This window comes from Wyeomyia smithii, chromosome 1, assembly GCF_029784165.1.
Source record: "Wyeomyia smithii strain HCP4-BCI-WySm-NY-G18 chromosome 1, ASM2978416v1, whole genome shotgun sequence".
In the NCBI taxonomy this organism is placed as follows: Eukaryota; Metazoa; Arthropoda; class Insecta; order Diptera; family Culicidae; genus Wyeomyia; species Wyeomyia smithii.
In genome coordinates, this window is record NC_073694.1 from 12,678,182 (window position 1) to 12,703,149 (window position 24,968).

General features: G+C 39.9%; 1 protein-coding gene across 7 annotated transcripts in view; it reads right to left on the reverse strand.

The window, feature by feature from the left end:
- The window catches only part of LOC129717488 (uncharacterized), a 90,989-nt gene that overhangs the window by 65,039 nt on the left and 982 nt on the right, over window positions 1-24,968 (reverse strand). For 3 of the 7 annotated variants that reach the window (XM_055667418.1, XM_055667422.1, XM_055667423.1), the window contains exon 2: window positions 1,403-1,770. The gene's annotated coding sequence lies outside the window, so the exon portion shown is untranslated. Of the gene's footprint in view, window positions 1-1,402; window positions 1,919-24,968 lie in introns of all 7 variants that reach the window. The other 4 variants (XM_055667416.1, XM_055667420.1, XM_055667419.1 and 1 more) reach the window with 2 other exon arrangements.

Sequence of the window (24,968 nt, forward strand, 5' to 3'; positions counted from 1 at the left end):
GCGAAAGCAAGCTTTCAACAACAAAAAAACTAATATAGCTATAGTTTTGTGCTTGTGATTGCAGTTGCGAATCTAAAATTTGGCTCCAGTTCTTAATTTAATCCTTATTGTCTTTGATTTAGTTCCCAACCAAACTACTAAAGAGATTTCAACATACACTTCTCTTCGGGTATGAAAGAGTAACATGATTTTTTTCATGCAATTATGAGTTACTTTTCTCATGGTTTGGGATTTCGGAAAGCAAACGTATAAACGAAAAACCGGATGCGGTTTGTGATCCGCTGAGTCTGTACAGGCTGCCGCAAATGCAGTGAGGATGGAAACTGAATTGTCCTTCCGAAATATAAATGGTAAATTTACCCCACACCCTGACCAACTTACCCCAGCTGAGGGGCTAGTTGGCCAATTTGACATCCACTCAAAAAACATAGAATATCCGCAAAATCATAAACTATTCTGTACAGTTTATATTTTTCCTAGATGCTATAGACATAACACAACATTTCCATGTAATGAGTTTTTGCCATAATATTTCCTACAAAAAGTTACAGAACATTTTGGTCAAAAATGACCAACTAGCCCCGCTGTACCCTACCTTATATTTAGTTTTTTAATGAATCTGAGAAAAACTAAGTGTACAATTCAAAAATAAACAACGCATTTTATCTGTACAATGCACTAAATGCTCGGTGCAGTACTGTTGCCTGTGTCAGTATGTTTCCCTTCAAGACATCAGTTTTAGTAACATTCTTACAGCAGAACGTAAAACTGCCTGATAATGGAGGTGGTTACGAACTTTCCGAAAAAGCTTCACCTTTGAGACATCAAAATAGTCTAGGCTCATGGAAGCAAACATTAGTTGACCTATTGGGACGGGGTGATTCTGTCAATTTTTTTTTTGCCTTTGCTATACAGTATATCATAGCAGGCAGTTGGTGTCTACGCATGAAATCTTTGTCAGGAGTGCTTGGATGTGATTGGTACATTGTTCGTGAAAATTCGACCTTGAAACTTTTATAAAATTTTCACTGTTTAACAATGAAATGGTAATGATAAATAAAATATCACAAAATTGTCCATCATTTTATCAATCCAACGTCATATTGATTATTGTAATCCATCGTATGGTTACATCAGTATTAACGTTTGAAATCTTTCATTTCGACGTTACACCTTGGTTTTTGTTTTCACAGAATGTATCTCGATATAGTGCGGTTAGACGTAGTCCTACGTCAAAAAAAGCCAAGCACACATACACACGGTCTGCGAAAAGAATAGTTCATTATAGTTCCACTTAGCAGCAAACCGATTCAGAAGCAACAGCAGAAAAAAAGAAAGGAAACAACCAACGGAAACAAAGAGATAACAAGCATCCAAGAATAGAATAGGAAATTGAACTTACACTTTTCAGCGCCTCCTACGGTTCTTCCACACCGGTTCTTGGTCCGAAGTGGGAAGCGAATGCTATCCGCGATAATCCAGCTGAAGTAAGGCAGACGCCTGCTACGATCCATTAGAGAATCTGCGAACCATGCCCGAATCCACCTGCGTCCTCCACGACCTGTGTCTCTTGCGCTGCTCCAGTCGTGCTTCCAAGTCAAAGATCTTTGTTATTTCACTTATTCCACTCGCACTGGATGCTGCGCTCTAATCAGTTGTACACTCGTGAATCTTTTTCTCGTTTATTTTTTTTTTTGTTTTCTCAACTCAACGAATAATTATTTATTCCACTTTAAGCCGAACTGGAGAAGGTCTTCCTTCGTTCTTGTGCTTTTAAGATTAAAGAAAAAAAAAGCAAATAGCACTTCACTAGTCGATTATTTCACAGACAACCTATTTTTTCGGTCAATTCGATTGCAACGAACGCTCACTTTTCGGAGCTTCGCCCCGTGCTGTGCCACCATCTAAACAAATCAGACTGTTTTCATTTATTTACGAGCCTCCGAAAGTGGTTGGGTAAACAAAAACAATCCGGCCATTCCGAAAGTGTTCTTGCGAAAAACGATCTCAGCAATCCGTGGGCAGTTCACAGCTTGTGAACAGTGTGACTGACTGACGACATCCGAAACTCGCACACTCACAAACACACACTCGATCGCTACTCATCCGAAGGTGAACCAGGGCGCGATGAGCTCGAGAATCGTAAGATTATACGATTAGTTTGAATTAGTCGTAAAAACGACGTTTGAGCGAGTGAAGCTCTCGATTGCAAAATTATTACCCCAGTACGCAATCAAGTACAGCCCACGAAATGAATTCGTTTTCGGATCGTTTTTGGAATCAATCTCCAAGCAGAGCGACAAAACGCGCATTAGAAAAGGGCACCCATTAACCGCGGCGATCCGTAACAATGATTCAGCGGCATTTTGTTTTGTTTTTTTTTTTCGTTTCCACATTTCCTCTGTTTGGACATTGCTGAGTTATGATGGACCCTAACTCGAACGGTGGCGACTACAGACACCTGTAGCGCTACCTTTTGAGGGGTGCTTAGAAACAAAAATGGACGTAATTTTTTATAATTATGTTTTAATTTAGTAGTGAAGAGTAATTACATTCGTCTGAACAGTAATTTTATCACTTGTTTCGTCAAAGCAAAGCAAAAAAAATTGAATAACGTTAAGAGTTCACAAGATCACAGTAGGCGTTCGTTGTCTAGTTTTGTTTGCTTACGTCATGGTGTCACCGCACCGCATGGCAAGCGCGTCGCGGTGAATCAACCGCAACTGTGTACGATTGTGTCCGGAAATGGTTTGAAGAACGTCTGACGGTCGACGGAAAAGTCGGAAGTGATAGGTAAGCAAAGGTAGCTGAACTTATTCGGAAATGGTGACTTTTACGAACGGAACTCGGGATGTTGTTGCCGAGAAACGCCATAGGAGGTAGGAGATTCGCCTATCAAATTTAGCTACGCCTTTATAAACAAAAATGTTTTGAAACAGGTTGAAAACGCAACTAAATTTACACTGGAATGGAATGCAAACTATGTTTGTTTCAAACCCCCACGGTTCAAACTGATTTGGAGCTTTTTATAATCCTTATTTCATACTTTGTTTCTAAGCTTTTTGTCCGGTGTTTCGGTTTTTATTGTTTAATTTGGCCTGCTTTGAATCTGCATTGTTTACTCTTAGAGTTGCTTCGCAATATTTGCAATTTTATACATTTTGATCTGATTTGCCTCTGAAGGCCAGAAAAGCCAAAGCAGAAAATGATCCAAAATTGAGCTCAGAATCACTGAAAATTCCTTCTTAAGACCAGGAAATGCCAAGAAAAGGGACCAAAATTGAGCTCAGAATCGCCGGAAAGGTCAAAGCCGAAAATGGTCCCAAATTGAACTCAGAATCACTCAAAATCTCTTGAAGGATCGAATAAGTCAAAATAGAAATAATCCCAAATCCGGCTCAGATTCGCCAAAAAAATTTCCAAAGGCCAAAAAACCGAAAAAGGAAATGATCCCAACCCAAGCTAAAAATCACTGAAAATCCCATCTAAAACCCAGAAAAGGCTGAAACAGAAAATGGTCCCATATTGAGCTCAGAAATATGAAAACAAGACCAGGAAAGATTCAAAAAGAAAAAGGTCTCAAATCAAGACTAAAAATGCGATGAAAAAAAATTTCTTAACACGCATACAACAGGATAATGTTTCCAAATCAGAGTTAGAATCGTGAAAAAACGCTGAAGTTCCAGAAAAGATCAAAATAATAAAACAGAGCTCAGAATATCAAAAAAATGACGCTTTTGATCCCAAATCAATTAAACTGAAGATTGAGAACAAATGCCAAAAAATAATAAAAACTAGACTTAAAAATGCATAAAAAAGCTTCTAAAGGCCAGAAATGATCAAAAAAGGAAAAATCCCATAATTGGACATAGAATTGTGAGAAAAAACGCTTCTAAAATTCATTAGAACCAGGATAAATATGATCCTGAATAAAGCTGAAAATTGCGGAAAAACGCATTTAAAGATTAGAAAAGAATTGAACTCAGAATTGCAAAAAGAAGACCATAGATTATAAAAACTAAAAGGGTCTCAAATTGTGATTAAAATCGCAAAACAATGCTTCTAACATCAGAAAAGACCACAGCAAGAAATAACCTTAGATCTAGTTCAAAATTACGAAACAGGGCTTCCCAATGCCAGAGAAGACCAAGTGAGAAAATGATTTTAAACTGAGGTTAGAATGAAGGACACTTTTAAAGTCAGTCTCTCAGTTACATCAATAACTTCCACAAGGCAGTATTTGTGGTTGATCGAGGCGTACTTGGAACGGGGACACAATACTTTTGAGGGTGATCAGTATTATTCATAGGATAGATTACTTTCCCAGTAGTTTAATTGGCCAAAACACCATGCCAAAGACATCGGTGATTGCGGGTCCGAGTGGAAAAGAAAATAATCCCAACTTATGCTTGGACTTACGAAAAGAAGCATTGAGCAGAAAAAACACAAAACAAAAATGATTCCGACTCTGAATTGCGACTCAAATGCGCCAGGGGTCCATTATAGAAACCTTCAAACCCAGCTCTATTCTCTGGGAAGATTGTCGCATCGGTTTTCTTGGATGCGCGTGGCGTAAATAATTGATGATTATGCTCAAAAAATGAAAAAAATTGCGGAGAGTATTATAAGAACTTGTTGAAGCGTTTGAAAGAGGAAATCAACCTTAACGGAGTTATTTTATCGAGCCTTTCTAAATTGGGTAGTGTCTTAAGCCTCTGAATCACTAGTCGAAGCTAACGCGCATCACCCTTCTTTGCGTGTAACATCAACCTGTTGGAAAAATATTCGTTTCGCTGAAGTAGCTGCCAACAGGGGGCTATTTTTTCTAAAACCGACTTCGAAGGACTACTCTTCTTAATTTTGATTGGCACCAACTCCTCATTGGTCGAACCTGCGACTTCGAATACTTCAACGTCTTAAAGCAGCTGCGCTTAGGCACTATACCCAGTGATCAAAAGCGATTATTTAGAATTGTTGTCAACAAATCGTTAGCACAGTCAGAGTTTCCATTATTGCAGGAAAAAATATTTCTGTTCCCTGTCTTTAAACACGGCGACAAGTAAAACATTATAAATTATCGTGGTATAATCTTGTTATCTACAGGGTCCAAGTTTCTTGAAATCTCATTCGGAAACCTTCTATCACATGCTACTGAAACGTACATTTCTTAGGTTCAGCATGGCTTTCAATCTGGACAGTCGACAACAACAAACATGCTGCAGCTTACTTCACAGCTTGGATTGCAAGTGGATACAATATACACAGATTTGAGGGCAGCATTGGATCGCATAGATCTCGTTATCCTATTAGCGGAAATTGAAAGACTTGGAGTTGCATCTCCTCTCGTTAACTGTTTGTAAATTTATAAGGTGTGCCTCGAAGAAGCAACCTTGGTCCATTGCTTTTCTTGGTAAGTTTCAACTATTTCTGTCTTGTTTTAGGATGCAGGCTGATTTATGCCGATGATCTTAAAATATATTTGGCAATGAGATCCGTTGCTGCAAAAATCTACTAACTATTAGTGTGACAAAATGTTCCGTGATATCCATTCATCCGGAAGAAAAATCCAATAATTTGTGACTAGACAATCAATCGTTCATTTGTAGTAAATGATACTGGTGTTCTGTTAGACTATCAAACATCATTCCATGACCACCATGTACATATCAATTCAAAGCGAATAAAAACTAAGGTTTCATTATGCGAATCGCCAGTGAGTTCAAAAACCCATATTGCCTAAGAGCCTTCTACTTCTCGGTTGTGCCTTCTGTACTGGAACCATCTGTTATCGTTTGGAGTCCGTAAGTAGAAATACGGATCAGCAGAATTGAATCTGTGCAGTCAAGGTTCATACGTTAAACCCTTGACGTAACAGTATAGTGCTGTCTCCTTACGAAGAGAGATGCCGTCTACTAAGTATGGATACTAGGGTGGGGAATCGTTATATGGAAAAAACGAAATTTGATAGCAGAAAGCCAGAACCAAGTTTTTTTTTTGTTCTATTTGGGGCCCCAAACAATCCTGTATTTATTGGAAGTCGATTGGTTTTGTCTCCGCTTGGCGCATTGCATTTTAATTTCATATGGAGATTTGTATGGAAAAACCAACTTTTTTGCATTTTACATTCTAAAGAGCTCAAAATGGCTCAAACCATAGGTTTCATGACTTCATATGGTAGGTTTTTTTGTTGCCTAACAACTTGGCCGAAGACACTTGAGAGCTAGGGTGTGCCAAAAAAAATACTAGAGCTGTTCAAAGTTGAGTATGTCGAAATTTATGTTGCAAATCATTTTTTCTGCCAACACTGCCAGTGTACCGGCGTCACACATAGGAGTACGTAGAACAAAAACTTGGCCAAAATTAAAAAAATGAGTTTTCAGACAGCAAATGTGCCGTAAAGTGGTTTCATCTCTATTAAGCTTCATATTTAGACATAAAAACTTATTATTAACAAGTTTCGTTAAGTTTAATCACCTAGCAGTGATATATCAACTGTCCTCTGCTATTACTCTAAAATTCGAAAAAAAGTACAAATATGGTAAGAGCTTGTTCTGGTGAATACCTTTTTGCCGATAATAGATTCTGATACTTTTGAAATGTCATTTAAATCGCTAGCTTTGAAAGGATCGTCTGATATGGATATGTTGGATACCGCAGTGCTCCCAGTAGATCATTGAGTCATGGGAACTGCTTAACTCAACTCATCCACTGGTACATTTACGGAGTGATTCGCGATTAAGGCGCAACTAACAAAATGTAAACAGATCGTTTTATTACACTATTGGTTTCGAAAAGACTTACGAAATTCATGGCAAGAATCCTTCCTTTTGTATAAATTGATAAAATTAATTTAATCAATTTTTAGTGAAGGGCGACAAAACAGTTTATCCAAAACAAAAGATACTTTGGAACAAGGCCCTTTACATTGTTTTGAATCAACGGGCTTATTTGCGAAATATTTCGTGAACAGGCGACGGTAAAAAATTGTAGTATTGTTAGGAAAATATAAGACAAGTTTATTTTACGTCGATTTTGGGTATTGATGTTAATGTTAGTCACTTCCTTTAAACTTACGATTTGTAAATGTAAATCCAAATTTTCAAACTGATATTTCCCAATGTTTATCTTTTGCCAGTTGCGCCCTTATCGCAAATCACTCCAGATTTTCTCTTAGCATTTGCGTTTTGCGTCTCTTGCTTCGATCACTGCAATCAATCCTTTGTTTGGACGAAATGAACGTGAAGCTTCCGACCAACTTTACAATTTTATGGTTAAGCTATACCAATTTTGCCATATTTCGAAACTGTCAATTTAATTTAAACTAACTTTTGAGACGACTTCGTTGATATCTTAAAAGCGATTGCTTCTTGAAGGAAATTTGTTTTTTTTGTAAGATTTGGACCACTCGATCATTGTTTTGGTCTTTTGTGGTAACATTTGATGTTTTTTTTCAAGTTTTTATTCCAGAAACAGAAACTTTTTATAACTTGAATGTTCGTAGCATTGCGCAATCAACTTGAATAGGGCATTTCTCGGCAAGTTATCACACAATCTTAAGAAACTAATCAAATTTTTACAATCGAAAGCATCATAAATGCGCTCATTTAATAAAAAAAAATATTATCAGAAAATCTGGACGTTCCAACTTCGCATTGATCGCAGTCACGAATGGATGAGCATGGGGCAGATGTCCTTTCTGGCACTTACTCAGAAACACATAAGCTTTCCAGCGGCAGAGCTGAATGCCACCACGGGTCGGTAATTGGCGATTACCGAAGGCCACGGAAGTGCTCACTGCTAGCAAGCAGTCCCGGACCATCAGCGGGAGCTAGCCTAGGTCGTGGCGAGATTCAGGCACTGGGCCGCTGAATTCTCGCAAAAGCCACACTGGCCGGAAGCAGCTCCGACGGAGCGAGTAGTGCCGCTCCCACCACCCAAATGCACTATACCGCCCATTGGGACTGATGCCAGTAATGTTCCCAATTACGGTAACTGGTCGCATCACTATAGGATAAGAGTCGGATTTCGTTTTCGTACCATGATTTTGGGCTGGCACCTGCGCCGAGTTCCCTTAGTAATGTCGTGTGATAACGGCTTGAAACGGCGAGATTACAACCGGTGCAGGGGTCTCCGTCCCGTAAAACCTGGCAGGCCTTCCAGTACGTTCCGAGTTCATTGCCGGGTGGGAACCCGGCAGGAGTAGGATCAGATGTCTTTTCCTGACTTGCGCCGGTCGGGGGTGCCATAGTTGCCCATAAGGAGCTATGGCAGCCGCCCCTAGCCATGGCCTCACTGCTCTGGCATAGACTACCTTGGGACCATTTAGGCGACTACTTCATTGTGGACAAGGATAGCGGCTGGTAGGGGGACCCAATAAACAAAAATGTTCAACTCAAAAACAAAAGAGACGGGTGCGGAGGGGTTACCAAATCCCTTCGCACGAGGTGGCATCCAGCGGTCTCCGCAGAAGAAGGCGGAGACGGATGCGGCGAAGTCTGGAGGTGGAAAAACGGCGAATCCGTCGGTGTCCACACCAGACATCTCGGTAGACGGTCCCTTGCTAGTCAAGGCCGTCGAAAGGTGTATGTACACGCGGCCAAGAGTGGCGGCGCTGTCTGAACAACTCGATGCCATAATCGAGTTCTTGGCGAACAGGCGAAACATCGCTGGCGACCTGAAGCAGAGCCTCCTCCTGCTTCGGAGCACCATTGATGAAGCCAGAAAGGAGCACGAAGAACTCGTAGCTCGAGTGAAGGCGGCCGAGAAAGCGGCCAGGACCGGGAGGGCGACTGCATCTAAAGAGGTGCAGACAGACGCCCCCTCGTTCGCGTCGGTCTGCTCCACGGGGCAGGTCGCTAAGCGAACGAGGCAGTCCCCGGGGGAAATGGCCCCCGGGAACACCAAGAAACGATTGGTCGTTCTACTCCCACGGGAACACACGCCAACCGGTTCAAGGTCCACCGCGGAAAAGGCACAGGTGGAGGCTACGGGCAACCCTTGGACTACCGTAGAGGGTAGGAAGCGTCGGGGAGGTGCGACGCGACATGATGGCGGAGCGGCCAGAGGACCAAAAAAGGTCAAAAAGGCGCGGAGTAGGGGTGATGCCCTCATACTCAAGACGGATGGGTCGAAGTACTCAGAAGTCTTGAAGAAGATGAGGGGGGAAACCCAGCTCAAGGATCTGGGGGCGGATGTGCGGAGTATCCGCCGATCTCGCACTGGCGAGATGATACTTGAGCTCCGGAAGGACGCCAAGAACAAGGGGGCTACCTACAAAACGGTAGCTGAAAAGGTCCTAGGGAAGGAGGTGCAAGTGCGGGCACTCACCTCAGAAGTGACTCTCCAGCTTAAAAACCTGGACGAAATCACTGAGGGGTGCGACATTGCACAAGCCCTAAAAGCGAAGTGCGGGGTGGAGGTGGCTAAGGAGTCAATCCGCCTCCGCAAAGGTCCGGCGGGGACCCAGATAGCTACCTTCCGACTACCGTCGGCGGACGCTAACCTGGCCCTGAAAGAGGGCAAGTTGAAGGTCGGCTGGTCTGTATGTCCTCTGGGCATACTACAGCAACCAGACATTTGCTTCCGGTGCTTTGAGGGCGGACATAAGTCCTGGACCTGCAAGGGGCCCGATAGGAGCCAGCTGTGCAGGCGATGTGGAGGTGCAGGCCATAAAGCAAAGGACTGTGTGGAGTCTCCCAAGTGCATGGTATGTTCCGGGAAACGGGACGCCAAACACTTTATGGGAAGCCCCAGGTGCCCAGCCGGTAAGCCGGCTGCGAAACCACGGGCGTAAGGGTGACGAAACTGAACCTGAACCATTGCTTCGCGGCTCAGCAGCTGCTACACCAAGCAGCCACTGAGTCGTTGTCGGACATCGCCGTCATATCGGATCCCTACCGCATCCCTCCCGGAAACGGTAACTGGGTTGCGGATAAGTCCAGTTTGGCGGCCATATGTACGACGAGCAAGTTCCCGGTTCAGGAGGTTGTCTCAACCTCAGAAGAAGGGTACGTAGTTGCTAAGGTAAACGGAGTGTTCTACTGCAGTTGCTATGCTCCGCCACGTTGGTCTACCGAAAGGTTCACCCAGATGGTCGACCTCCTATCCATGGAGCTAACGGGCCTAACGCCGTTGGTGGTGGCGGGCGACTTCAACGCTTGGGCTGTTGAGTGGGGAAGTCGCTTCACGAACCAGAGGGGCCAGATCCTGTTGGGGGCTTTTGCAAAGCTCAACCTAGATCTGGCCAACGTTGGGAACAAAAGTACATTTAGCAGAAATGGTGCGGAGTCGATCATCGACGTGACGTTCTCCAGCCCAGGACTGATCAAGAACTGGAGGGTAGACGATGGCTACACTAATAGCGACCACCAGGCGGTCTGTTATAGTGTAGACAACAACGAGAGGCGGCAAGCGACGGGTAGAGCTAACACTCCGACCGTTCGCGGGTGGAAGACATCGCACTTTGATGCCGAGGTATTCGAAGAGGCAATGAGAAGGGAGCGCGAGGGGGGCAGTTGGATCCGCCCGACTGCTGACCAACTAGTTGCTATGCTATCGCGGGCGTGCGACGCCACCATGCCTAGGACTCGCCAACCTAGGAATGGAAAGCCACCGGGTTTACTGGTGGACGGACGCGATAGCCGACCTTCGCAGTGCGTGCCTCCGTGCAAGGCGGAGGATGCAGCGTGCGCGAAACGAAGAAGAGAGGACAGAGCGCCGCGCAGCATTCAGTTCAGCAAGATCGATGCTAAAGAGTGCGATAAAGGCCAGCAAGAGGGCCTGCTTCGATAGGCTATGTGCGAGTGCCAATACAAATCCGTGGGGTGACGCCTACAGGATCGTAATGGCCAAGACTAAAGGCGCGCTGGCACCTGCAGAGCGATCACCAGCGATGCTGGAGCGTATCATCGAGGGACTCTTTCCACGCCACGAGCCAAGTCCTTGGCCTCCGGCAGTCGAGTCTCACGTCCGACGTTCCAGTATCTCAGACATAGACCAGAGATGGTCGGCCAACCTGCCGAGCATCCAATCCGTGAGCGACGACAGCCGTGTCGAGGCAGGGGAGGAGGCAAGGGTTACGAATGAGGAACTCATCGTGATCGCCAAATCCCTAAAGGTGAGCAAGGCACCGGGACCGGATGGTATCCCTAACCTGGCGATCAGGCTGGCGATAAAAACGGCCCCCGGGCTGTTCAGGGCAGTCATGCAGAGGTGCCTGGATGACTGTCTCTTTCCGGACAGTTGGAAGCGGCAGAGCCTGGTCTTATTGCCGAAGGCTGGGAAACCGCCAGGGGACCCATCGGCATATAGGCCTATCTGCCTGCTGGACACCGCGGGCAAGGTGCTTGAGAGGATCATCCTCAACAGACTGGTGAGGTACACGGAGGGTGTACACGGTCTGGCAAGTAACCAGTTCGGCTTCCGGAAGGGCAGGTCCACGCTGGACGCAATCTCTTCCGTCATCAAGACGGCGGAGGTAGCAATCCAGCGCAAGAGAAGGGGAATACGCTACTGCGCAATCGTCACGCTCGACGTGAAGAATGCGTTCAATAGTGCCAGTTGGGACTCCATAGCGCTCGCGCTCAGGAGCATCCATGTACCGGTGTCGCTGTACAAGATTCTGGAAAATTATTTCCAGAATCGAGTACTTGTTTACGACACGGAGGAGGGTCAGAAGTGCGTCCCAATTACCGCAGGAGTTCCGCAAGGTTCTATCCTGGGCCCGGTGTTGTGGAATGTCATGTATGACGGAGTGTTGAAACTCAAGTTCCCTGTAGGGGTTGTGATCGTCGGCTTTGCAGACGACATAACGCTGGAGGTTTACGGCGAGTCTATCGAGGAGGTCGAGTTGATGGCCGCGCACTGTATACGCAAGGTCGAGGACTGGATGCGCTCCAGGAAACTGGAGCTCGCGTGAACAACCGTAAATCGGAGCAACAGGCGGTGGTCAGAGTCGGAGACTGCACCATCACCTCGAAGCGATCCCTGAAGCTCTTGGGGGTTATGGTGGACGACAAGCTCACGTTCGGGAGTCACGTCGACTATGCCTGTAAGAGGGCCTCATCGGCTATTGCAGCACTATCTCGTATGATGTCCAATAGCTCAGCGGTTTATGGCAGCAAGCGAAGACTTCTTGCCAGCGTGGTTTCGTCCATACTTAGGTATGGTGGGCCAGTGTGGTCCAGAGCGCTAGGTACTAACAGTTACCGTGGTAAACTGGAAAGTACCTACAGGCTCATGTGCCTGAGAGTTGCGAGTGCGTATCGTACGGTGTCATACGATGCAATCTGTGTCTTGTCCGGCATGATGCCTATCAGCATCGCCATCAAGAAGGACAGAGAGTGTTTCGACCAACGTGACACAAGGGGCATACGAGGTACCAGAAGGTCATTCTCGATGCTCCGCTGACAGCGGGAATGGTCCAACTCCACAAAGGGCAGATGGACGCACCGACTCATACCGGAGATATCCGGCTAGGTCGGGAGACGACATGGTGAAGTGAACTTCCACCTGACACAAATCCTGTCAGGCCATGGTTGTTTCAGGCAATATCTGCACAGGTTCGGACACGCGGTGTCCCCCATGTGTCCCGAGTGCGTGGAGGAGGAGGAGACTGCTGGGCATGTCTTTTTCGTATGCCCCCGTTTCGCAAGAGCGAGGAGCAACATGATGGCTGTGAGCGGGCCTGGCACTACTCCGGACAATCTAGTCCGGAGGATGTGCGACGACCCGGACATCTGGAACGCGGTCTGTGCGGCCGCCTCTCAGATTGTTCTGGAGCTGCAACGTGTGTGGTGGGTCAACCACCAACACGCCAGTGGTAGCTAATTACCAGTCTCCAGGTAGTTAGCTAGGAGGTTATAAGAGTAAAGAGGGTGCATCGCGCACTAAAGCCACTCCCCGACGTAATACTTAACCGTCGTTCCGGGAAGACCAGGGCTGGAGACTGGAGGGGTTTTAGTGGGTCGGGACAGGGATCAGTAGGTGTCTGGGCGAGTGTAACTACCCCAGCATCTCTCCCCTAGTCTCATCCCCACACCCTGAGTTCTCTTCTCAGGTGTCTGTTTGCAGATTTCCCCGCCACCTTTAAAAAAAAAAAAAAAAAAAAAAAAAAAAAAAACATAAGCTTTCCAATGGTGAGTGAATTTTTGCTGGGACTTGCTGGGATCCCAAACAATAATCCTTTTTTGTAAAAAAATTGTTAATCAAAAGAAACTGAGAGACACGGGTATGGCAAGACCTTGTTTTGAAGAAGTTTTTTCAACCTATACAACACATTTCTGACCTAAATTTACTTAATATGCCTTTGTTTTTACTGCCCATATTAAATTTACGCCCAAGAATCACTTTAAAGTTATAAAAACATGAGTGGAAATTTATATTTTTCGTAGAACAATTTGTGACTTATTCATGGGCTCTAACTAATACGAAGGTAATGATAGTTACTGTCGTTAGTAAACAACTCAGATAATTTCAAGCTTATGGTTGGTGAACTCATGACTGGCCTTATAGATGTCCCATGTATCCTGTCATAAATAAACATCAACGTCCCCGAAGGAAATTTCAGATCGGCTAATATACTTAGACTTTCTATCGTATTGTATACGGATAAAACTAACCAATCGATAGCGATATGTAGATTACACAGTGCAACAAAATTTTACCGTTTTTTTCTGCTTTGGCTTTCATACATGGTTTTTTGATGTATTTTGATGCAAAAACAATTTTTTTTGAGTTTTGGCCCGATTTCACAGTGGTCCAGTAAGGCAAAAAGGGGAACTTGATTCCTTAGTGCCTTTCACCTTCATTCTAGCTTGATAGTGCCTTCGGAACAATTTTTCATTTGAGTGACCCGCATAATCGCAATTTGTTAAAAATTATAAAAAGTTTAAAAATAAAAAAACTAACTTTTCTGGGCCAAGAGATAGAGGAATGGTTTATTCGGGAATGTTGTAGAAGACACACTTTTAATGTGAAACTTTATATTATTTGAAACTTACTTAAAATTTAGTTTTTTGTACTTAACTTTTGTTAGTTGCATTTCACACGGAAGTGATGTTCGAAGAAATTGTTAGGGCACACAAAGCGGACATTTTTGCTCAAGACCATACATCTCCAGGACTTTTCCTTACAAAGTAATATCATATTTTAGCTTATTGTTTCGATAACTTCAAGCACGTATAGGTTGAAAGGGGGCAAAACTCTTGTAGGTTCAATTTGTCTCAATACACCCATATTAGAGTACAGCGAGCATATGTTACAGTAGGTTTTCATATATTAAATATGCTAACTTTTTCGTGTTAAGAGATAGAGAAATAGTTTATTTGGTAAAGTTTCAGAACGTGCAGAAATATGAAACTTTGCTGAACAAATAAAATTCCTATCTTCATTGGATACAGAGTTACAGAGTATTTTATATGAAAGTTACTTAAAAGTTAGTTTTTTGTACTCAACTTTTGTTAGTTACATTTTACAGGAAAACGTTGTTTTGAAGAAGCATTTGGGCATACAAAGCATACTTTTTTGTTGAAGACCACACATCTCCAGAACTTCTCCTTACAAAGTCATAGCATATTTTAGCTCATTTTTCGATAACTTTAACAACGTATAGAATAAAGAGTGGATGGATTGGGACGGGTGGAATTTATAACAGTTTTGAGTACTGGAGCTGAACTTCGATAAAAAATATTGACATCATGATTTCACTTGCCCCTTTTTACCATACAAGTTTGCAAAATTACCTACCCTTTAACATATTTCACAGAGCTAAATAATATCAAGCATGTAGAGCATGAACTGATCCGCTAATATCTGAACATGGAAGTCGAATTATGGCTTATATTGAGGAAACCAGTCTCAAAAATCGATTGGTAGGTTTTTGATCCATGTTAAATGTCAGCAACATATCAATTTTGCCACAATTAACCTACAGGATGAAATAGGACTATCTCGACGTAGGATTAACTTATTTGAAATCTGTTTAATAAAATATTAAGAGTGTAAGTGATACTCAGAAATACAATAACAACATATTCCTCCCGTTTTTGTGTTTGTTTTTACATTTTGACTTTTGTATTTCTAGCGATAGTTTTAGACAAGCATGTCATTAGTTGAATGTTAAATGTTATTGTATGTAGAAATATGAACGTTGAAATACTGGTGGAGTTATTGCGCCTATTCGTGACTGGCTCTTGGCTATCTCAAGTGGATTCTCCACGCCCTAGAAGAACCATCATGATCTTAATGGCTAGATGGTCAAACAGGAGAATAAATAAATCAAAATGATCCTTAAATTACATAACATAAACCAAAGATGACAACAGCTTCAAACAATGGGTAAGAAGATTTCGAATTTATCTAAATACAAATTATTATGAATTTGTAATTATTTTTATTGAATACAGTTCCATTTACTGGCCAGATCATTGGATCGATTTTCTTCGATGCGTGTGGCATTATGTTAACGCTCTAGTGCCCAATGCCGCCATTTGGCGGGCTTCAGTAGAACCTCTAAAAAGCTGCAATAAATACCTAAAAAGTGTTTATAATGATTCATAGTGATTTTACCAAAGCCCGACTAGAAATTAACTTGGGCACTAGAGGGTTAATTGATTAGGCTCAAAAAGGAAAAAACAATCAACGGCTAGTATTCTGCTTAGAGTGTCAATCAATGAATGAAAGTTCGAGTTTCTTTTTATGCCTGATTAGGCCTTGGATTATTTTATGTTTCCACAAGTAAAAAAAGAAATTACGTCGATGGTAAATAGTGACGCTTGTTACATTAAACATGATATTGAAACAAAAAAAGATCGCTGGGAGATGTGCAGGAAATTTAATTCTCTTTTGAAAATTTTCTAGGTAGTACACGAATACGTGTGAGAAGAGCGTATGTAATATAAAAATAATAGAAGGCCAAAATAGACAATGATCCCAAATCCAGCTGAGAATCACTGACAACCTCTTCTAAACGCCAAATATGAAACGAATACAAATTACGCTCAAAGTGCTTCTAAAAGTCAAAAAAGGCAAAAGAATGATCTCGAATTGAACTCAGAATCGCTGAAAATTCCCTCAAAATCAAAGTAGAGTATAACGGAAACCGATAACTATTTCTTTGATTTCTCAATCACTCTGCTAAGACGCTCGTTATAGATTTTCCCTCAAAATCGTTAAATTGCGTCCTAACCGTATCAAAGACAAGTAACGTTTTATGAAAAAACCTAAATTAATCCACCTAGCGGTCAGACTCAGCCTTTCTCATTCAAACTTATTATTTGTAAAAATAGATTTACATGAATGCTTATATCCGGGTTCATTAAGCAGACAGTATGTGAAGTAAAGAGAGCGAAAAATAAGCGAACTGGAAATATGATACAGATTTGTAAAAATATACCGCATCCTGACGGGACTTGAACCCGCAATATCCCTGTCTCCGGCATGGTGTTTTGACCAATTAAACTACGGGGGACGGTGGTACTGTTCCACAATAAAATATGAAATTTGACGTATTGTTAGTGCTTAAGAAATAGCGAAATAAAAGAAATGACTCTTAATTTCGAACACTTCAATCACGAGCGATACCGGGAACGTTCAAATAGTACGATACCACATTTAAATCATGTTGAGGCCATATATATTGATCAAAGCAGATATAGTTTTGAATAGTCTTTGAATTTCTTTTCGTTCCAAAACTTTTGAACCACATATGAAATTGTTATGAAGTTTGTTATTTGTAAGTTTGAGAGATGACTCGCTTGTATGACACTAGTTATGTTCAAATAAGTCGTGTAATCTTTGAGAAAATAGACTTTCGTTGTTTTAACAATTTAATACATAACGGTTGCTTAAGTTCAATTATAATCAAATGAAAACGGAACGTATAGGGCAGCCAACGTTTGAAACCACGTGTTCAATCATAATTCATCAGTTAACCCTTAACTAGCCCGTTCATCTTATATCTATATTGTTCAAATCGGTTGTGTAGTTTCTAAGATAATGAAGTTTCGTGATTTTCACATTTCGATACATTACAGACGAAGTTACAGTCCGATTACAGCAAAATTCAATAGGGTGTTATGAGGCAGCTAGACCTTTCATTTGACATCAACATTTGTGAAAATCGGTTCAATCATCTCTGAGAAAAGTAAGTGAGTTTAAGTAGTCTTTGGAATATGTTTTTTTTTTCATAGCTGGATTTCACATTTTTAAACATAACAGGCAAAGTAATAGTCCGATTACAAAAAAATCAATAGGGTCTTATGGGGCAACTGGACCTTCCATATGACACTGATATTATGAAAATCGGTCCAGCCATCTCTGAGAAACATGAGTGAGATTAAACAGTCTTTAGAACACGTTTCTTTCTGTAACTTCTTAACCATATGTTCAATCTTCATAAAATTTAAAAGTTGATGGTTTTTTAGGTAGCCCGTTCTTTTGAAATTAATTTTGTTCAAATCGGTTGTGTAGTTTCTGAGATATTGATGTTTCGTGATTTTCACATTTTGATACATAACCTCGAAACTAGAAATCCGATTACAATAAAATTCAATAGGGTCTTATGGGGCAACTAGACCTTTCATTTGCAATTAATTTCATTGAAATCGGTCCAGCCATCTCTGAGAAAATCGAGTGAGATTGGGAGAGCGTTACATACACACACACACACATACACACACACATACAGAAAATGCTCAGCTCGTCGAACTGAGTCGAGTGATATACGACATCCGGCCCTTTTGAGCACTTTTATACCTTTAGTTTTTGCAGTGATTGCTATACCTTTCTAGGAGAAAAATCCTTAAAATATTCTCAAATTGTAAAAAAAAATCACGCAGACATGCGGAAAAATTCATTAAACGTCCTTGAACATATAAAAATGTCTACAAGTACAGTCTTCTGAATCGTAAAAAAAATATTTAAAACAAGCCAAATGAGCTAAAATTTACAAAATATATAAATTCAATCATACCAGCTGACTATTATATCTTTAATCACAAAATATTTAAACAATGTGATTCAAAATGTAAAAAAATAGGGAAATCTAAGTATGTTTAACAAATATCTACAATTTTAAAATATGAACAATAGTTCGAAAATGCCCAACCATTTTTTAACGAGGTTTAAAATATGTTGACAGTCTCATACTTCCTTCTTCTTTTTGTCTCATTGCTCTGATAGACCATTTTACGAACTGACAGGTGTCGCGGATCCTGCTGATATTGATGTTGCTTTTACGTGCGTTATGCAGCGGTTCCGAGCATAATAAATTCTTCAATGTGGAACTCAAATTATTCAAGAATTAATATGTTTACTGTTAGTTAAGCTTTTAATAACATTGCAGGTCTAATAATCCAATCACCATAAAGTTATGTCTTTATTTTCCAGTATATTACTGCCGGTACCCGCAAAACTGTCCCATACTGATTTTGGTCACTTTTGAGTTATCATCGGGAATTGACTTAATTGTTATCATATTTTCTGGAAAAAAATTAAAATTGATACTTTTGTATGGAAAAACATGGAAAAAATACAGGCGAACTTCGATATAAGGTACCCTCGTTATAAGGTACCTTCGATATAGCGTCACTCGATATAAGGTACATTTTACCTCGATATAAGGTACATATTTTTATTATGTTACAAATAATTCCGAAATTGGTATGGAAACTTCTATAAACAATATATTGGTTATCTTGTCAACGTCTCTGGTTACTATTAATAATTTGGGGAGTGTCCATAAAATACTCCACACTTAGCGGAAGTTTGTAAACCCGTCCGAAAAATTTGATGTTGCTAAAAAAACATGATATAGCGTTGTTCAACATGAATGGGAACGAAGTAGCTGATAAAAAAAATTATCTTCAAGTTTGATCCCTGGAGAATTTGTTTGAAATTTTAAAAGACAAAATTTTATTATAACTCGAATTGCTAGAAATGTTTAAAAAATGTACATTTTTTTATCAAAAACATCATAAAACCTATGAAAAAGTTGGAAATATGCTTAAGGTATGTTCGGCAGAATGATGTATTTCTCAAATATGTATGTTAGAATATAGTAGGCCTCTGAAATCACACCCAAAAAAATTGATTGGTATTTTTTAATTTTTAAACATTTTAAGAATGTTTGTATAAAACTACCTGTATGTGGTCAATATTCAAGTGATAGAATCAGAGCGTCTTTAGCAGAAATTTTCTGCACAATATTACCTACAACTTTGCTTAAGACTTTGATTTGAAAAGTAATTTAAAAAAATTAATTTCATTGCACTTTTAGGCAGATTATTCAAAAATCTATTTGCATCAAAAGTTTCCTCTTAAGATAAACAAAAACTTTGTCAAATACACTACAGCATTGGAATAGAATTTTCACACTCAAAAGGTTACGATCACGTTTTTCACGTTTTAAACCAGTACAGTGTGCAAAGTGCAATTTTAGGCCACCCTTATGTGTAAGGAAAAGTAAGTTCAAACGGTCATTTTTAAAATACAATGAAGAAAATGCAGATTTAGAAATCCTGAAGGACGAGAAAATTATTGAAAAAGTTGTCAACCCGTAAGCAGATGATTCTTATACATCGGACAAAAAAGTAAATAACAACGAGAAGAAGAAAAAAAGAAGCAGTTTCAATAAAAAGTCTGTATGAATAAATAAATGTTGAAAAAAATTTGCGAAAATATCGTAACGGCTTTATTTTTACTTTTTTTTTCTAGATGACATACTTTATGGAAATAAACTATCACACGCGGCTAAAGGTCTCCTAAATAGCCAGAAAAAACTATGTGTTTCAAATTGTACTTAAAACAAGTTGATTAACACTTATAGTTGGATTCTATTTCCAAAATAAACTATACGTAGACAAATGACAACAAAATGAAGTATTTGAAGCCCTATTGTTGAAAATGTTTCATGATTCGATATAAGGTACAATTCGATATAAAGTACAACTAAAAAATCGAAATGTACCTTATATCGAAGTTTGCCTGTACCAAGTTGTTTTTGTCCCATATCGAAAGTACCCGCTTTACAGTCCCACTGCATAGTGGTACAAACTGCAAGCATATTATTTTGCTCTAGATTAGTGTATATCGATTTTTTCTAGGCATATAGAAGTATGTCATTTAATTAACTAGACTAGTGCAATTTTTCTGTAGTACAATCTACGTTGCCAATGATACTGCCGGTTGCTGGTTAAATTTGTATGTGATGGGCAGTGGTGGGCACCATTCCGCTAATTCGCTAATTAGCGACGCTAAAATTCAGTTAGCGATTTAGCGATTTCGCTAATTTTTGAGCTGGTTAGCGAAACTGTTAGCGTCGCTAAAATTTTGGCCTTCGAAACGCTAATCGCTAATTCGCTAAATTTTGTAGGGAAGCGACAATAGAAATATTTAGAAAAACTGTGAATTGCTGATGGCGTATGTAAATTGCTTCGAAAGATGAACATACTTTACTGCGAAAGTTACTTTTGTCCGTTTTTTGACGTAGGACTACGTCTAACCGCACTATATTAAGATACATTCTGCGGAAACTGAAACCAAGATGTAACGTTGGAATGAAAGATTTTAAACGGTAATACTGATGTAACCACAGGACGGATCACAATAATAAATATGTCTTTGGATTGATAAAATGATGGACAATTTTGTGATTTTTCAGTTATTTTTATCACTTCATTGTTAAACAGTGAAAATTCCATAAAAGTTTCAAGATCGAGTTTTCACGAACAATGTACCAATCACATGCAAGCACGCCTGGCACAGACTTCATGAATAGACACCAACTTCCTGCTGTGTTTCCTGCATAGCAGTGGCAAAAAAAATTTGACAGAATCTCCCCGTCCCAATAGGTCAACTAATGTTTCCTTCCATGAGCCTAGACTATTTTGATGTCTTGAAGGTGAAGCTTTTTCGGAAAGTTCTTAACCACCTCCACTATCAGACAGTTTTACGTTCTGCTGTTAGAATGTTTTTAAAACTGATGTCTTGAAGGAAAACATGGTGGCACAGGTACCATGGCGGCAGTGCTGCACCGAGCAATGTATGAATAGAGCGCTGGTCACACGTCATCCAGCAGTGCAGAAGAACTCGATATTCATAAGTGTGCAGCCAAGCCAAAAGACTACATTGCCGCTGTCGACGCACAGTGAGGCGTGTTGGGTTAACGCGTAGGTGTCGTTTTGCGATCTGGAACACAATCGAATTGCCGTTTGAATTGTCTTCTTCTTCTTCTTGTTTCGTATAGTAGCAAATATCAGTATTCAATTATTCGGTCGCCGCAAAAACGCTGCGCCACCGGGGATAACAAAATTTTGTACGGATCGGTAGAGGTAGAGCATCCAAATTTGGTCCATTGCACAGATAAAATTCGTTGTTCATTTTTTAACTCTACACTCTGCTTTTTTTCTCAGATTTATTAAAATAACTAAACATAGAGTATTTAACAGACAATAGAGAACCAAAATGCTTCATATAGATCTTGAAAAGGTATTTAAATGAGCTGTACTGATGAATTATATTCTGCTAGCGAAATGAATTTAGATCAATATAATAATCCTAGTTGCATCCCGATTTGGCGGTATAGAGGAAAACCAAATTCATTTTATCTTGATATTAGAGTTCCCACATTTGTATATGTATTTTTCGATTAATTTTTTTTTTTTACATTAGCATCTTCAAGATAATATTACTTTCCATAACCTTACTTGCAATTGAACAACACTATGCAAACATTATTTGCTGAGGCTATTGTTGTTTATCCTTCTAGCCCGGTTTATTTTTGAAGATAATAGACATATGACTTTCAAATATGGCGTGTTCGTTGTTTTGTGGTATTTTGAAACTGATTCATTTTTTTCTGATTCTGTTTACTGATAAAATGTTTAAGTTTACCTGAATTGAATGTTAACATGTTTATAAAATTCTAGGTCAATTTGTAATTTTCAGTGAATACAGTCATACCTCGATATAAGGCAACCTCGATATAACGTAACTCGATATAACGTAACTTTGAAAATGTATTGAAATTGAAAATAAATGATGCAGCAACTGTTTCCGGGGTATAAATTGCTTCAAAAAAATGTTTGCAGTAAGTTTTAAAATTAATGAAACTAATGCGAAAATTGTCCTAAATGGACATAAGAAAGGTTTAAAAATACTAATAGGTGATGGAAAGTAGGTTTTCACGCATCCTTCAGTAACAATTCACAGTCTTGCATCTATTAGAAAAAAAAAATTTTTTTGCTTGTTGAAATTTTCTCTAAATGGGCATAAGAAGGTTTAAAAATACTGATAGGTGATGAGAAATAGGTTTTCGCACAGCTTTGAGTAACCGTCAACAGTCTTGCATCAATTAAAAAAAATTTTTTTTTGCTCGTTGAAAATTGTCCTAATGGGCATAAGAATGGTTTAAAAATACTGATAGGTGATAAGAAATAGGTTTTCACGCATCTTTGAGTAACCTGTGGGCATAAGAAAGGTTTAAAATACTGATAGGTGATGGAAAATGGGTTTTCGCGCATATTTGAGTAACCATTAACATTCTTGCATAAATTTTAAAAATTTTTTTTTTGCTTCGATATAACGTAACTCGATATAACGTAACGAAAATAAAAATAAAGTTGCCTTATATCGAGGTATGACTGTATACAGTTTCGTCTAAAAACTGTAATTCTTTACCGTTATTTCTCCCACGAACTTGTAACTTCAGAAATTTATTTATGTGACATCTTTACCACTTGACGATTTGTAAGTGAGCCATTTTTCACAAGACAAATGAATATAGAAGGAAGTTTAATTTCTAGTAAGTCGTATTCAATTTGCCATTTCGCGTATTGAAGAAAATTGATTATATTAATTGATAATACGGTCATTTCTCAGGAACCGTTTCAACGATTCCATCCGCTTCGGCAACATAAAGAACCAAAATACCTTTCTTTTGGAGGATTTTGAGCTTAAATTGGTTAAAAAATCAAGAAAACTAAAATATGTGATTGAACATAATCGCTCGTTCTTGGCACATGTGTGCCAAAATCGAACCGTGCCAAAAGTAAAACAATCTCAAATCAAACAGAACCTCAAAAGAAAATATAAAACTATTGTAGTCCTACGTCAACTATGCGGTCGTGTCTTGGATACCACCCTCCTACTTTTTACCCTAGAATGGAGTTCCAGTTATCGTACAAGCCACAGGAGCATTTGAAGAACAAGCACAAGGTATACCAAGAACTTTGGTAAATTGCAATGCGCTTGAAATTATGACAACTTTGGTTCTACTTTTTCGATTCAGATAATAATTGAATTTTTATGAAAACATTCCTAAGAGTAGGGTAACCGCTCCTATATTCATCTCAGTACCTATATTCATCTCATCACGCCTTTTTAGTCAATTTGTCGTCAAATTTTACCATATTTTCAATGTAAAACTTCCAACCACTTGACAAAATAGAGAAGCAAATAGATTTACTTTCAAAAACTTGTAGAAATTTGACGGTAAATTGGACGAATGAGAAAAAAAGATGAATATAGGTGCACCTAGCTGTTGAGATGAATAATCAGGCGATTACCCTATCTATTTTCAATGCAAGCTAAATAACTTTTGTTTTTCTTGTAAGTAATTGTATTCGTTGTTTAACCAAAAAAGATTAAAGTGGTCCAAATCTTACAAAACACGAGCAATAAATATAGCGATATGACTATTTACATATTAAAAAGTTAGCGATTAGCGAAAGTTCCGCTTATGTGGGTTTAGCGTTTAGCGATTATCGAGCTAAATTTTCCGGTTAGTGACTTAGCGATTAGCGTCGCTAAATTTTCGGTTAGCGGTGCCCACCACTGGTGTTGGGACAAAATATGCAAGCACTTTTGAAATGTACCCGCATATTTTGTCCCATTTTGTCTTTTTTTTTAGGTTATATAACGTAAAACCAATTCTATTCATGGTTTTTTGTTCTCAGCGATAAACTCGTGGTGCCATGAAACTGTTATGGTCATTGGTTCTGGATGTAATTGCTGGAAATCCGAAAATTTACGGATAATATTAAATAGCCGTTTTCTCAACATGTTGTTTTTCAAAAAGGTAGTTAAAAAAATATCACAGACAAAGAGACAATGGATGAACTGAAAATTACCATTTTTAGATATTTTACAGTTTTGGGAAAGATCTCGGTTAATTTTTAAACATTGACGTTACCACTGTTGGTTTAAAATCCTGTTTTATATCAGTGGACGACTGAATACAAGGGGATTTTTTGAATTCATCGAGCAAAAAGTAGCGAAAACTCTATCTGCAGGTAAAAAATTAAGTAAAAAAGCGTGCAGTATTCAAATGTATTTTTTAGTTCAAGCCCAATTTTCACCCATTTGTGTTAATTTATCAGTCGTCTAAGCTTCTCTGCTCAAATTCATTCCTCTCTAATTATTCAAATCAAGATTATACGGCCAAGAAATATGCCAATCTCGCCGCGCCTTGCTTTAAGTCCACTGCTAAAACGAAAACGATCAACAAATCCATATCGAATTCAGTCAGTCGACCGACGACGGCGGCCAGGCAGAGCTCCTTGAGATGCAGCAGAGATGCAACTCCCATGGCATGGCACACATCGTGTGCTTCCACAGGTTTCCTTCCCACAATTAATAAAATTATGTATAAATACAGAGGCCAGAGACTCTCGATCGGTGCGGTCGACGCGACGCTGCGGCACACTGAAACGAAACCTGGCCGAGAGCACCCAAGCAAGCGGGGTGCGCGGTGGTGAAATATGCCTTTAAATGTCAAGACGAACGAAAAAAAAACTTCACAGCCAGTGGCAGTGTTTGCTACGATCAGCCTCCCGATATCCGCTGGAGGAAGGGTTTCTGTCGCAAAACGTAAGGAAAGCAGATTTCTTCTGCCGTTCCATAAACTTATAGGTTATAACCATATTATTAGTCAAAATAAAGTTAGAACTAGATAACTTGGCCCGCTGTCG